The sequence below is a fragment of the Bos grunniens genome, chromosome 13, assembly GCF_055505025.1.
Source record: "Bos grunniens cultivar Pamir isolate PY7600 chromosome 13, Bosgru_T2T1.0, whole genome shotgun sequence".
NCBI classification, from domain to species: Eukaryota; Metazoa; Chordata; class Mammalia; order Artiodactyla; family Bovidae; genus Bos; species Bos grunniens.
Genome location: NC_141177.1, coordinates 44,376,775 through 44,393,244, shown reverse-complemented (window position 1 = coordinate 44,393,244; position 16,470 = coordinate 44,376,775). Strand labels below are relative to the sequence as shown.

The window sequence follows — 16,470 nt, the reverse complement described above, 5'->3', positions numbered from 1 at the left end:
GACAGGCGAGGCGTGAGGCCCCTTTGGGATCCTGTCCCTTCGTAGGACTGCCACGCACACACCCCGGGGCGTGGGAACAAGTCAGCAGCCCCACCCCCACCCCCAGCCTGCGCTCACGTGGTCTGGATCCCACTCCCGTGGTGATTGAGTGCAGGATTCCTTCGGGATGATCAAGGGGATGTTTGTGGGAGAAGCAGCGCTCGTGCGGTTCCTGGGTTAGCCTGGCTTCCCAGAAGCAGAGCCTGGCAGGAGCGTGCATGTGAGAGGGATTTGGGAAGGGCTCCCTGGAAAACTGCTGGGACCAGGGAATGGGAGAGGGCAGTGCCAAACAGAGCCTTTAGCTCAGGGGACTCTGGGTGCCGGCTCTTGGGGACTGCAATCACCCTAGGGGGTCGGCGTAAGAAAGGGGATCTGAGGTAAGGCGAGCAGAGCACAGGCAGGGCTGGTTCAGGCCCCTCCCAGAGACTTTCAGAGGAGTTCTCAGGAGCAGAAGTAGCACCAGGACAATGCTTCCCCCACGCCAAACCTTGCTTTAAGTTGGCATCTTTCCGGAGTCCTGATACCAACTCTTTGCACCTTGCTCTTGTGGGTCCCAACACACCAAAAGAGACACTGGGGCACCAGCATCTCTCGCCCAGAAATATGCAAAGGATAAAATGGCACCCTGGGATGGAGATCCTGCAAAAAGTGCCAACACGCTTCCCATCAGGATGGAGCTCAGGTCCCGGGAGGATCTGGGTTCAACTCCTAGCTTGTTCTCCACCGATGACAAATGCCAAGATGCAGGTAGACATTCGCAGTACTTACATAAGGTGAGAACGCCAAGCCAGCTCCTTTTGGGGTGGAAGGGGCTAGAAAATTGTTCCGTTTGAATAGGAAGCCCTGGATGCAGAAAGCTATTCACCACGAGGCACGCGGTGGAGCAAAATCCCAGACTCAACACAGTCCAGGGTTCTGTTTCTCTAGCCTGAGGCTTAGTAAACGGCTAATCAGGAAACCTGGCCAGTTTTCGTCTTGGGTCCTATTCTGGGTTTTAATGTACCATGAAATTCAATGCAATTCCAGAGGCTTTTGTAGATTCTGGGTGAAGCATTTTCTTTTGGATAAAACAAAGCGAGGGTTCGCATGAGCATGTGCTTGATCTCTGTGAGCCTGGGGAAATGTGAGCTGAGCCCCGACTCCTGGGTTCCGAAGAGGCTGCTGCTGTGGAGGAGAAGAAAGGGTGCCCCCTTAGAGGGTCTGCCCCAAGGGCACATGCGCTTTGTGAACTTGGTCTCAGTCTCCCTCTCTGTAGAGCTGTCTGGGTAGCTGCGAGGATTAGGGAAGGTCACAGAAGGAAAGCAATGACCGGGTCGTGCGTGAGTAGCTCTCACTGTTTCCACTGGAGAACTTGTCTTCTGTTCAAGGAGAAACACATGGAAGAGTCCCCACCTCATTAGGACCTAGAAGCTGTGGTCGTCCCCCCTCCACACCTTGGTTACCACTTCCTCCCCACCTGGGAGGGCCTCCTCTACAGCTTCCCCTTCTTCAAGGCTCCACTCAGTACTGACTCACCACATGTGGCCCTTACCTGTGGCTCTGGCTCACACAGGGGCTTCAGTTCCTGACTCTAAATACCACCTACTCTGATCCATATTAATGGATACATTGTAAATATAGCTATAAAGTTATCATTTCAGACAGGCTTTCCTGATGGCTCAGATGGTAAAGAATCCACCCCATGTGGGAGACCTGGGTTCGATCCCTGGATTGGGAAGAAATCTCCTGGATGAGAGCATGGCAACCCACTCCAGTATTCTTACCTGGAGAATCTCCATGGACAGAGGAGCCTGGCAGGCTACAGTCCATGGGGTCACAAAGAGTCGGACACAACTGAGCAACTAAACACATCGTTTCAGACAGAGGAAACAGTGCCTGTGTTCATCTTCTCAAATGGCCATGGTAATAACTCCAGGACCACGTGTGCTTCCAGGGTAGGATCCCTCCCCCACCCCACTAAAAGTCAAGACAAAGAGTCTACAGTACCCCCCCACCCCCGCTGCCCAGCCCTGAGGGCAGTCAGGCCTTTGACTGACTGACAGTGGTAGAAAGGCTCTGCGTGACTTCCCAGGATCCGTCATAAAGGGCCATACTTTATGGGTATTCTCCTGGGTGTCTGTCTTGAAACATGTGCCTTTGTAGCTCCGAGGCCATGTGAGAAGTCCTCATGCTGAAGAGACCTCAAGGAAGAAAGAGGGGTCCAGGAGCCCCCGCAGTGTCAGACCCGGGTGTCTGAGCTGCCCCAGCACAGGTGCCAGAAAGGCAGTGAGGGAGGGAGCTTCCTGTTTCCAGCCCCAGTCACTGGGTCACGGCAGTCGCTTGAGCAGTGAAGTGAGGACCACCTCCCTGAGGCCAGAGTCATGAGCTGTAAGCATAAGATGTTCTGGTTGTCTTAGGCCAACCACTGCCTTTGGGCATAGTTGTTCAGTGGTTGATATGTATCATACACATGTATACACACGCACATGTGTATGCACATATATACCTACGTGTATGTTTGGGGATCGGAGAAGGCAATGGCACCCCACTCCAGTACTCTTGCCTGGAAAATCCCATGGATGGAGGAGCCTGGTAGGCTGCAGTCCATGGGGTCGCTGAGGGTCGGACACGACTGAGTGACTTCACTTTCACTTTTCACTTTCCTGCATTGGAGAAGGAAATGGCAACCCACTCCAGTGTTCTTGCCTGCAGAATCCCAGGGACGGAGGAGCCTGGTGGGCTGCCATCTATGGGGTCGCACAGAGTCGGACACGACTGAAGTGACTTAGCATGTTTGGGGATATAGCCTTCTATCGGCCTCCAATTTGCGTATACACTTAAATCTGGCTTCCCCAACTTGACTGCAAACTCCAGGAGGACAAGGCTGTGTAGAGTGTGCCCTAGTTATCCTCTGCCGGATTTAAGCCAGTGCGGTGGGTGTAACAACCACGCCATGCATTGTTGAGTTAAGTTAAGTGGATAGGGAATGTTTGTGTGCACGTCTGTGTCTCTGAAAAGCCTGCTAGCATTATAGGATACATTTGTGATTGTAAAGAAATCAGAATCTTTTTGGTCTTTGAATCATTCTCAAAGGAACCTTGTATCCTTGGAGAGAACCATTTGCTTAAAATCACTGAGAACAAGCCCCTTGGTTTGCTTCTGTGTCCTAGATAATGCAGCTCACACTTGCCCTCCCATCTGTAGGCATCTGATCACTGGCCTCTTAGATTAGCTCGTGATTAGGCCGGACCTTGTTTTCTTGGTCCAGGATCTCGAAGGAGTTTGTCATTTCCATCTTCAGAGGAAAAAGTAGCTTGGCCTATCTGCTCACCTTATTGTTACCTAGGAGATCAGAGATCTTCATGCAGTAAGTTGGACACTCTGGTCATATTTATTTGAGGTATGTCAGAAAATGTAAACATTGGAGTCACTCCCAGAATAATAATTTTACCTCTTCCCAGCCACCTCCCCACCTCAAAAAATACATATCTTGAACACTAGAAGAATCACTTCTTTAAAAATTTATTTTAATAGGTTTTGCCCATAGATCTACATGAAATGCCCCCCCCATTCAGTGTTTACATGATAAAAGATCAGAGGATGTAATATGAATTTCTTTCCATCCTTTGAAGTCAACAAAGTTATCACACCTCATTCATCTGTCCAGCATGCCCGGTGAGCTGCAGGTCCACATCCTTAAGTCTGGGCTAATCCAGCCGTCAGACGGTGGGGGTGGCAAGAGGATGCTCATTGTCTTGGATTAGCCTTTGCTTCAAATGAAATCAAGATTTTTCCTTACTTACGACAGCAAATGTGTCCATTTGCCTCTGGTCTTGATGACATCATGATCAAGTTTATTACATCACAAAGTTTATGCCACTGCCTCTGCATCTTTTTGTCCCAAAATAATTATGTTGATTTCTTTGACTGTGTTTTCAACTCCAACCAACCCTGCAGCGAAATATCAGCACATAGAAAGACATGAGCTAGCCAGAATTGACACAGAAATCCTGGATTCTGAGGGGGCCCAGTGGTCGCTGACTTGTCACGGGGAATGTGAAGGAGTTTTGACACCAGAACAAAGTGAAACCTTTCCCTCCTCACTGTGAACACCAGTTGTTGTATTTATGAGTTTGGTCTCAACTAATTCAGGAAATGAGCAGAATTTTCCTTTACTTCCTTTTTTTAAAAAAAATTATAGATGTGATTGCCTTTATGTTCTTTAGGTAATGGCCAGATTTAGTCAAGTTTGTTTGTTGCATACTTCTCTTTCTCGTTTCTAAAGCTTTCATAAATTTGTTTGGACTTGAAAAGCCTTTATTAAACACCTACCTTCTATTGCTTGGAATTTCAATCTGCCAAATTCATGTGGAATGTCAAAATCTGACACTCTGGGGAACGTGTAAGAGGACCTCTAGGCTCCAAAGGAGAGCAGGATGTGATTCTACTTCATTGGCTATAACTGGTTTCTGATAGCACTCTGCCTCCTAACACACTCCCCTGCCTCTGAGCCTTCGGGCATCACCTGTCAGAGACGTCAGAACTGCCACAGATGTGTCTTTGGATTGCCTTGACCTTGAAATATTTATAGTTGAGGGCTTTGCAAGGCTGCCACGTCTCTTCCTGGAATCTTACACTGTACTGATTTCTCTCTGTCCAATCCTTGGTTTATCCATATGAATTAGTATGAAACTAGGTTGCCTCCTAGCCCTGCCATCATAACTTGCCTGCCCATCTAGTCACCTTCACTTTCCCTGGGGTACACCACACAGTTATTTTGGACTACAATAGTTCCATGGAGGATTTAATATAACTAGTAGCAAGTTTGGGGAAACATTCATGTGCATTTAGTTTACTGGACACTTTTCTGTGGCAGGTTATGGTCTAGGATATATTCTGGATTTTAGACTTCCCATCATGGTAGAGTAGCTCATATTGGATTAATGCTTTTGTAGGAATGGTTATAGACTGTAAATAGAATAAAGAAAAACAATTGTTTAAAGGCTTCAGAAAGTGAATAAATAAAGCAAACAGAGAATAGAGAGTATATGAGGTTTGAAAGAAGGGAACTATATTGTGTGAGGGCCACACCCATTGGCTTTTTCCAGAGCAAGTTCCCGTGATGTACAGTGCATGGGAATAGAGCTCTAGCAGAGCGAGAGCAGTGATCTTATTGGGGCAATCCATCAGAGATTAGTGTGAGGTCCTCCCAGCCGAAATTTGGGGGATACCCCAGAAAGAAAGAAAAATTCAGAGGGAGAGTGCAAAACATGCATATAAATTCCCCTAAAATTCTTGACTGACTCTGAAATTGTGCATGCTTTGAGTGTGTGGGATTCCAGGCAGTTCCTGCAGGGACAGCAGCTGAAAGGCTGGAACGGCTAAGTAGACATTTCAGTAGCTACCAGCACTGGGGAGACAAGAGTTTTCAGTTCAAGTCTCTAAAGTTAAAGAAATTTATTAAACAGCTAAGAGTTCCCATTGAAACCTATTAGGACCATATCCCAGGCCTAAGAGTATAATAAAAATGGCCTTTATTATAAAAAAAACTTAAAACCAGCACCAGATAGCACCACTAACTGCTCCAGCAAAACACGACAGTCTTCAGAGGAAGACAACAGAATCCAGAGTCTCTTCAGTGCATCATCCGTACAGTAAATATACAACCAAAAATTGTTAAACATACCTCAAGTAGGTTCTAGATGCCCTTGTTTTGATCTATCTGCTCCAAACTGTGACCAGTTTTGCTTTGCTAAATACAAGACAGCATTGTGGCTTTCTTAAGATATCTTTCTTGTCATCGATTTGTATTGGGTTGGCCAAAAAGTTCACTGGGGCTTTTTCAAAGATAGCTAATGTATCACAAAGGGAAAATGGTTTCCTCCAGGTAACATTTCTTCATGTTTCCCTCAAGGAGTGGTCAGAGATTGCCAAATATTAAATCGTGTTTTGCCAAATAGTTTATTTGGCAAAACAAACTTTTCTATTTATTTACAGAAAACTTTCTATAAGTTTATTTACAATACACAGAAAGTTTATTTACAATAAACTTTCTGTTTATTTACAATAAACTTTCTGTTTATTTACATCTCTTCCTACAACTAGCTGTGAGTTTTCTTAGATATTTATTTCATTACTACAGACTAGATTTCAAGCTAATATTTATAAATACATAGCTACCTAATACATCTGCTTGAATATATTTGGCATCTTTGGGGGATCATATTGAAACACTTTTTTTTTTTTTTTTACAATTTGAGTTCTGAATATGTTTTTAATTGAGGTATAGTTGGTCACTGAAGCACTTTTAATCTCTGTCCAGCTTTTCAGTGGATTACACTCTAAAGTAGGTAAAGACCAGAAGAAATTAGAGTAATCACTATTGCCAGGAGTAAGAAGGGACAATTTGCTTTATTTTTAGGATTTTTGTCAGCAGAGCTCAGTGCAGAGAAATAAGAAGCACACATGCCCCCATTTCCTTTCCCATAGCCATGGCAGAGCCATCCTTAGTGGGTCACAGCGCTTCACCACAATGAACCCCATCCAAGATGATGCAACCCAGCAGTCACTCATTACCAACCAACTGATGAACATATGAAATGACCTCTACTTTCTATCCCTGAAATTGGTGATCATGGAATAATATCATGGAGAAAAAAAGAGAGCAGGTTTTAAAAAGGGAAGCAGAGGAAAACTTCAACAGCATTTCTCATCAAATCCTTATGCTAACTACCTTTCCATCTGTAGATCAACAGAACCCTAAAGGTTGCTTCTAGCTCTGAAATGTGATGAGTTAACATTTTAAAAAATCACCGATTTTGAAACTACCAGTCATTTGGCGTGCACACTTCATCTTCAATAGAATAAATGCTGAAAGAGTGAACGTGTTCACCATAGATTCCTGTAGGGAATTGCAACACTCAGAAAGAACTATTTAATTACATTTTTCCTAAGAAAGTTTTTCACAGAGCCTCATCCTCTCCCAGGGTGCTGAGAAGCAGTGCACATTCTTTCCAGCCCTTGTGTGTTGTCTTGAGGAGCTATGCACCGGGTTTCTGCACACGTCAGCTTGTCGGTCTGCATTTCTCTGGATCAATAAGCAGACATGAGAACACGAGGGATGCACTACCTGGGTCAGACCCCTGGTCATCCATCCAAACCTCCTGCCTCTGCCATTGGCACCAAGGGACGTTTTGAGGAATAGAGCAGTCCAAGGAGACCATAAAGTTCTGAGCACTGCAGACCTATTTACCGTAAATATTGCATTTCCTTTAATAAGACTTCATTACTGACACAGCCATGATGATCCCGCAGGAGCAGCAAACACAAGTGGCTGGCTATTGCCTCTGCAAAGTGGCCTCCTGCTCTCTGCAGCCATGGCTGTGGCCTGAGAGCACAGCGTTGTTCGTGGGATCACTGTATTTTCCTACAGTAGCTGCTGGCTCAGGCACATGAGCAGTGTGGGTGCCTCAGCTGTTTATTATTGATAAAGAAATATGTTTCTAGTTCATCAAATTACACTTCAGGGCCCTGCCAGGCCAAAGTTCTATGTAACTAATGACTGGGGTTCTTCAGTTGCAAAGAATGTCTGTTCTCTTCCAGGAGAAAAGCTTGTGGGATGGTTGTTTAAAATCTTCTGCCAATATGGACATGAGAGAAAAGAGCCCTGGAGTGGAAATCAAGGAGCTTGTCTTGGGTGCTGGATCAACCTCTGCACCACAAAAAAGAGGGCAAAGATGGTCTCTCAACCTGTGTTCAGGAGGGAGGCAGTTCTATGCTGCTGTTGACAAGGCAGGGTGCATCACTTCTCTATAAATGCGTGGGAATGAGGCCCTGATTGGAGGGAAATTCACCTGAATATGGATGAATTCTCTGCTGGAAAGAGTAGCGTTTGTTGAAGTGGAGGGTACAAGACTGCAGAATTCCTAGTTCCCTCTGTATAAATATGGATTTGCCAGAAGTAGGCCTTGAGGCAAGCTCAAGTACAAGTTTATTTTGGAGATGATTTAGGCAGGGGAGTTGGGAAGTGAGACAAGGAAGGAAAGGCAATCAATCAAAGGAAGGTTACGAAGCCAGCTGTCACTCTGAGAAGCTGGAACTTAGTCCCGCTGAGAAGAGCAGCAAACAGCACAGAATGTGCCCCATGACCCCACCTGTGTGGGAAGGGAGTTAGGATACTAATACACCCAACCTCCCATCAGACTTTGGTGGAGGGCTTCTCCTGGCCTTCTCAGGGCCATGAGTCATAGGAATTCTCCAGCTTCTCCAGCCTGCAGTATCAGGGCAGAGCACCCATGGTCAGCCTTGGAGAAGGCCCGCACGCAAAGAGATGCAAAAGAGATGGGGTTGCCCAGCATGAACATGATGGGACTCTAGGAAGGTGGGCATGGATGCCTTGGGAAACACCTCCTGTCCGTATTTCTCCTTCCTCGTTATTTGAATCAAAGGAGTTACCCTTTGATAATTACTTACCTGATTGTAGGTACTTGGTATTTCATAGGTATCATCACAGTTAATCCTCCTAATCACATAAACTGGTATTGTTTTCATGCCCTCATCTTGCACAGTAAGAAATTAAGACTGGAGAAGTCTCAGGAATTTAGTTCAAGGCCACAGAACTCATGAGTGATGAAGAAGGTCTTCAAATCTAGGTATTCAGATTCTTAGAAAACCCTGGCTGCCTGGTGAGCATACGTCACCACATAGACATTTGGCTGAAATGACATTTGTCAGTGAATTTGATTGGTGATACCTTTGTAGTAATAGTTGGAGGAACCCTGGATTGAGGTTCCTGGTTACCACGACCTCTGTTACATTCTCCTTCACAGAGGTGCTGTTCAGTCTTGTTTCCACACACACGTCAACCTATTTGAGTCTGGAACTTTGGTTCTGGCTTTTGAAAGGAGGGACTTGTGCCCCCAAAAGTCAAGGAAAGGGACAAAAAAAACCAATTCCAACCACTCAGGTTGGAATTCAGTTGTTGGGTGTTTAATTGAATTGTACCTCCCAGTATCATTTTTCAGCTAATAATTCTGTTTTGGGTGCATACAGAAGCTGTATCCTAGGAGAAAGGCTATCTGAGTCCATTCACTCTGCTTTTTCTATTGCAGAGACATCAACATGCTAGGAAGTCAGACCCCAATTATGATGGCTCCTCCAAGAACATAGTGTGACTGTGGGCTGGTTACTTAATTTCTTTGAGCCTCAGTTTCTTCCTCTGTAAGTTGAAGATAATGATTCCTATCCCATGGAAGCAATGAAAAAGTGATAAATACATCTTTACAGTACTCCATAAAGATTACTTTTCTGCTTCAATTTGGGACACATGTTATTGGTGTGACTTAAGAGTTGAGGGTTCCCTTGCTCCCAGCCTAACCTTTTATTAACTCCTCAATGGTCAGGACTGTGTATCCTTCTTGTTTCTAGGACTGGGGTTGAGTACGGTACTGAGAGCATGGTAAGAGCTAAATAAGTATGTATTTCATTGCATGGTTTTGATTTGTTAATAAGTTTTTTCATGTTACTGACAGTCCTTGGACTGAGGAGCAAGTTCAAATGATGACTTCACAGCAGCCTGCACCTGCCTGTTGCCAACATGCTCCCTGTTGCATCCCCGTGTCCTGCTCAACCTCACTGAATCTGGAATGCCTGAAACTTCTCAAGTTGTGAATACATCCACTTTCATAGATTCTTTCACAGATAATCTTGTTCAGGGGACTTCAGTGATGACACATGTGTTCATCTGATCAGCAAATACTCATGAGGCAACTGCTCTTCTGCAGGCACTTAGCTGTGCATGGGGGATGCACAGAAGAACAAATTTCCTCCCACCTTTCCTACCCTCACACAGTCTAGTGGAGAAGACAGGAGAAACGAAAGATTGTCTCAAGGCAGAACCTCATGTGCAGAATGCCGTAGGGATGCCAAAGACATATTTGCTATTGCATTGCTCAGAGTGGGCTTGGATATGTTGGGTAACAAACAGCCCCAAATCTCAGTGGCTAAGGAGACTGCAAGTGCTGTTCATTACTCAGGCTACCAAATGTGCACCTCAGGGGGATGGGATTCTAATATCTGACTCAGGGACCCTGGTTGATGAAAGATTCATTCCTGACATGTAGCCAGGAGCACACAAAATAGTGAGTCAGACCCTGGCTATTGAGGTTGACCCAGGAAAACAGACGTCCTGTCGTTCTGTTCACATTTCATTAATCAAAGCATCTGCATGGCCCCACCTAACCACACAGGAGGCTTAAACCTGTGCTCCTTCCAGGTCTTGGGATGGAAAGAATGGGTTATTTGTCCACAGCCTGAAAGACCACTCAGGTTGGAATTCAGTTGTTGGGTGTTTTATTGAATCGTGCCTCCCAGTGTCATTTTTCAGCTAATAATTCTGTCCTGGGTGCATACAGAAGCTGTGTCCTAGGAGAAAGGCTGTCTGATTCCATTCACTCGGTGTCATTCTCTTTTGTGGCGCTGGGCCTGGTGGGTGCTGCCCTGAGAGAGGTCTTGACTCCCGGGAGCTCATAGGGTTATTTAGGCCAAGGCATGACTGCAGTGTATTGGAAGGTTACATGTCAGCACAGCAGAATGGGACCACCAACAGAGCATCAGGAGGGCTCTGTGGGGGCTGTCACCACACCTGGCAGACTCGGCTTCCCAGGGTGTCTGCCAGGGGCCCAGGGAGCAGCAAGATGTATCAGAACATCTAAAACAGAAGCTTGAAGTCACCCATTGCTACAGAGAGGAGCTGGGCAGTGTCAGGACCTCAGTTCTTGGTGCAATCCCCAAGGGGCCAGGCAATCAAGATGCTCTGAGTATTTCATGATTAAAAACAAACAAACCTGGATGAGAGCAGGGTGTTGTTTTGGTCGCAGAGGCCCAGATTCCTTTCACTCAGGTATTTTCAGGGAGCTGGGCCTTTTTAGGTGTGTTGATTTTCATCTTGAGCCGCTTCATTTGATCAGTATGCAATTAGTATGTCTAAAGATGCTATGAAAGTCCCTGTTGCATTTTTTAAAAAAAGCTCTCCATCCCCTTCAGACTTCCATTTAGACTCATCAAACTCAGGCCCAGGAAAGCAGCCAGGAGAGAGAAGCAGGCCGCTGATTGCCGTTGCCTTGGTAAGGGGAATCCGCTCCCTCCAGGCTCTGTCGTTGCTATGGGAACAGCACTGCTTGCCTCTGCCGGCTGCCTGCCCCAGGCTGGCAAGATGTACCGGAAAGAAAATTAGGGGGAGAAGGAGAGGAGCAGAAAGAGACTTTGAGGATTTTGAAGGTATTTGGGGGAAACTTCAGCTGGATGTATAGCGGTTGCCAGCATGACACAAGGACCTCGGGCTCCCCAACAGCCTGTACACAGGAAGCACTTATCAGAGGCTCCGGCACTCATGCGGCTCCTTCGGACCAAACACCATCCTGGAGAAATAACCCAGGCGAGGCAGGCAGGAGTTGGTGATCGGTGTGTTTTAACACCGTCGTCGTGAGGAATGTGTCCTTGGCCCCCTTTTGGGCGAACATCCTATCGCTGTTAAAATGAACAGGAACAGCAATAGGTACCCAGGAAGATGACATGGCAGAGGTGTTTCACACATGTTTGCACACTTCCCAGCAACTCTACACGGATGGCGTCCACACACCTTCTCACCAATGGAGGAGGTGGGCTCAGAGAGGGGAAAAGAAAACCCATGAGTCACAGAGGTGGGCCCTGAACCCAGGCCTCATTTCCCATGGTGGGCTTATACTCAAAGCCCAACCAACGGCCACAGGAAAATGTTAAGGAAGCCGAGGCCAAGAAGTGCTGGGCAGAGCCATTCGGCCACTCTGTCTCCGTACGCTCTTCTCAGAGGCAGATGTGGCCCTTCCGAAAGCACTGTTGGGGCTGAGTTTGTGGCCCAGAGTCTGTGCTGGCCTCACGTGGGGGGTTGTTCAACCTCAGAGAAGCTAACTCAACCACCAGCAGCAGCTCCTGAACCACTGGTCCAGCTGGGCAAGGCCAGCTCATGCTATCTGCAGTCAGGGACCCCGTCTCCTCCCCACAGAGGTCTTCATCCTGTCAACACTTATTAGGCACCTGCTGTATGCACTGACCCTACACTGCGTGGACTGGAGGGAGCAGTGACCAGAAACCGCAGCCATTTTTCATATGGCCCAGCAGGCAGATTCAGGCCCGGAGAGATGAAGTGACACGTTGGCAAAAGCCACACCACAAGAAGCCTGGGGATGAGCCCCACATCTCCAGACGCCTGACTGAGGGCCCTTTCCTCGGCCTAAGCTGACCCTTGCCTTAAGGAAATTAAACACCATCACATCAAACTGCTTTAGAACCAGGACAAAACAATACTTCGTGAAATAACTTTGTACTGGCAGGCACTATGTAGGGTGCATATGGGGTGGAGAGGGTTACTGATGAGATAAGTGATGAGCTTTGGGGGCTTACCCCCAAAGAAGCTGCTGCCCCAGTTGGGTCTCTGGTGATGGGGCTGCTCTTGAGTCATGTCCCCTGTGGCTAGGGTCGTCAGGTACTGGTCTTTGCCAATGAGTCACACAAGCTTCCAACATGATGGAATTGAAAATGATTACAATGTTCTTTGCAAGTCATGCAGTAGCTCTCTGAAATCATCATAATAATTTCATCATCAGCCCAGTACATGTTTTCAGAAGAGCTGTCATAAAGTGGGACCCACATCAGGTGAGGCTTCCGGGGGAATTCTTACCTAGCCATTCTTTCCATATGACTGGGAACCACCAAGTAAGAATGTTGTCGTTCTGGAAGCAATTGGAAAGCATTTAACTGACTGTCCTCTGCCTTCCAACCCTCCCGACTGGTCACACCCACCCTTTGTCTCAGCCACTGCCCAGTCACCTCCAGCTCTGTGAGCCACTCTGCTCACAGCCCCTTGCTTCTGCAGTGGGATAGTGATAGACCAGGCCTTTGCCACATGCCATTACACTCTGCACCCCATTAGCAGGCAGTGGTTTTTCAGGACTGTTAGTGGTCCTGCTCAACTATTGGTCTACACTGTCAGTGAGTGACTGTTACTGGTCCTTCTCAGCCATTGGTTGGTGCCGCCGTGGGCCCCGCTCCCAAGTGACCAACTGTCAATGAGTGACCGTTAGTGGTCCCGCTTGGCCATTGGTTGGTGCCGCCATGGGCCCCACCCCCAAGTGACCACTGTCAGTGAGTGACCGTTAGTGGTCCTCAGCCATTGGTTGGTGCCGCCGTGGGCCCCGCTCCCAAGTGACCAACTGTCAGTGAGTGACCGTTAGTGGTCCCACTCGGCCATTGGTTAGCACTGCATTGGGTCCCACGAACAGGCAACCAGTTGTCAATGAACCACCAATCATGGGCATTTCAGCCAATGGTCAGCAGAGTGGTGGTCATCAGGTGGAGAGTGAGGTAAGAGGTGGATCCTGGCCTTCTCCTAGGGTCCTCCAGCTCACCCAGGCTTGGGCCAGCAGGTGAGCTGGGGGGGCCCAGGGACCAGGCTGGGACTGTGTCCTGCCATATCCAGTCCCTGTTGTCTAGGCAGCCTGAGGAGCCTGAGGGCCATTTGGGTCCTAGGGATCTGGCTCCCTCAGCTATGACAGCTAGACAGGGTCTGGAGACTTGGCCCTGAGGGAGCCAACAACTGAGCTTTGCCTCCTCTTAACCAGGCCCTAGACCTTGGAGGGTGGAAGTTGTGCCTTGGGACCTGCCCTTTCATGTCAGAAGAGAGAATCACATCTGTTTGGTGGAGATTGACAAGCATGTCATTCCTTAACCATGACCTGACCTCAGGAATAAAGGGTTTGACACCAGAAGTTTGCAACAACAACCATGCCTCTCCCTCCCCTTTCCTAGAAAAGGGCTTTGCTGAGAGCTTTCAGGAAGTTTGGGGTTTTTAAGGCATAAGACTTGCTTCAGCCTTGCTAGGCCCTGCAGAAAATTTTTCTCTGCTCTGAACGCCAGCATTTCAGTATCATTTGGCCTCACTGCATGTCAGGCACATGGACTAGCATTTGGGTAACAGGATCATCTCATGGAGAATTTCATTGATTTTCTCCTAGCCAGTTCTGACAGCAGGAGGCACCCTTGACCAAGGACTGGGAGTTTCCAGCTGGTGATGAGTCAGACACCAGGCCAGGAAGACAGATCAAGAAGGGAACACTGCCAAGCTCCCCACTCCCCTGAGCATTGAGGAAGGAGGAGCCTGAAGGAGAGTGTCCTGGTCCCCAGCCCTACCCTTTTACCCCAACCTCCACCCAACACCTCCTGGGCCAGCACTTTGGACAGCGCTCACTCTGCCTGTCCAGAGCCAGCACTGGGCTCTGTGGGTCCTTCCCCATCCAAGGGCACAGCTCTCGGCCTGGGCCTATCCAAGAGCCCCAGCCAGGCCCCAGGGTTTATTGGGAATCCAGATCTCTGCTGAGACCCTCCCCTACCAAACTCAAAGCCCAGAACATCCATCTGGTCCTGGTCATTCCACTCCTGAACTCACTGTTGAGCACCCAGGGCATTTAAAATAAAAATTGTTGTTGTTCAGTCACTAAGTCATGTCCGTCCGACTTTGTGATCCCATGGACTGCAGCACATCAGGCTCCTTTGTCCTCCACTATCTCCTGGAATTTGCTTAAATTCATGTCCATTGAGTTGGTGATGCTATCTAACCATCTCATCCTCTGCCACCCACTTCTCCTTTTGCCTTCAGTCTTTCCCAGCATCAAGATCTTTTCCAATTAGTTGACTCTGCATCAGCTGACCAAGGTATTGAAACTTCAGCATTAGCAATAGTCCTTCAAAACGCCTCGATTCAAAACATAAAAATGTGTCACTTACTGACATGGTGCCCTTGATCAAACCATTCTTGGGGGCTCTGGTAGAGAGGCAAGGATGATGGAGCAGGCACGGTGTGGGCATCTTGCAGACTGGTAGGGTTGCCTGCACCATGGCCTTCATTCCCTCCATCTGCTGCTCTCAACAGGAGGGGCAGGAGGGAAGGCAGTGGTTGGCTTCCATGTATCAGTGGCAGGGGCACCTTGATGCCCCTCACATCCCTCGTCCTCCTCGTTGATGGTAAGTGGTCCCCACGCATGGCGGTTTTATATGATGCCCATCACAAGGCAGACCCTGGCTTCAGTTTCCCAAGGCTGTCCTGATGGATACAGTAACCTGCATATTGGCCCATCTCTACCTCTGGAGGAAGGTGGGAAATGGATTGGTCACATTTACCCCTGACTGCCCAGCACTGAAAAGCCCCATGGCAGCTGCACAGATTGCTCCTCTGGTGTGTGGGGGCTGAATTTAGATTGGATCAGGTCCCCACTAGGAAGAAGCCCCCCAGAAGGAAGAGGTCACCAGGTGAAATAAGATGGGCAAGCCGTGCCAGGAGCCAAGAGGTCACAGCTGTGAGGGCGTCATGGGCTGGTCTCCTGGGTGCATGGCCCTCCCTGTGGATGCTCCAGCACACCGTCTGGTCCTGCTGCCGCTGGGTTCCTCGTCTACAGTCCAGAAGCAACAGCTTTCTGGGAGGGTCGGAGGCATAGTGGGTGTCAAGTGCAGGGAGGGTGGGTGCCGGCTGGCCGGGAGCAGAGGTCACTGCGTATGCTGCTGTGAATTCTGCCCAAACCTGTGCAGATGTCCTGCTGTCAGAGCCTCTGTCTCTACCCACTGCAGCCAGCCCATCCCCAGGGCACATCAGGAAGGAGCAGTGCAGCTATGGGCAATGCCTGTTGTCTTCAGAACCATGGAGTAGGGTGCCGCTTTGGCCAGATTCAAGCGCCCCTGGGTGGGGGGCAGACAGTGCTGGGAAACCTGGGCCAGGGGGTTGAGGGACAGGCCTGCCCTGCAGGGTTCCGCACAGCAGCCACCCGTGTCCTGGGTTTGGAAAGTGGGCAGAAAAGAACATTTCTTATGTGTTCTGCCCTGCACTGGACTTCCCAGGAAGCAGAGGGCAATGTGGTATAGAAGTAGGAGGCAGGAGGAGGGAGTCTAAGAGGCCAAGGGGGCCCTGGCCAGGGCAAGAGCAGGACAAGGAAAAGAGGGCCAGTCAGACAGTTCAGAGCAAAGACTTAACCCTGCATGTGCCACGGACCCCCGGGTAGTCCTTGAAGCCCGCAGACCTCTGCTTGTGAGAAACATTTCAGTATTTGCAAGGACGTGTGATGCTGCAGAAGGAAACTGATGCACTGGAATGAAGTTGTCAGGGTGTTAGAACACAGACCTGCACAGTAGTGGTTCCCAGGTGTCCTCATGAACCTTGGTCATAAGTGGTGATCTCCACGCTGCCCCCGTGTTGAAGGGGGTGAGCGGGAGCCAGGCAGATGGTAGGACCGTGGGTCCTGAGCGTGTCTGCTGGGGTCACAGCCCTGCATGTTTCTAACATGGCTGAGATTTGTTGCCTCTATTCTTATCAGGAGGAATCACCAAGTTCCCAGTTAGAGATTTGTGAACTTTGAACTTACAAATGTCATT

At 48.4% G+C, this 16,470-nt stretch overlaps 1 protein-coding gene across 2 annotated transcripts in view; it reads left to right on the top strand.

Annotated features, from left to right (window-relative positions):
* The window catches only part of SLC24A3 (solute carrier family 24 member 3), a 429,713-nt gene that overhangs the window by 246,757 nt on the left and 166,486 nt on the right, over nucleotides 1-16,470 (top strand). The gene's annotated exons all lie outside the window — the stretch shown is intronic.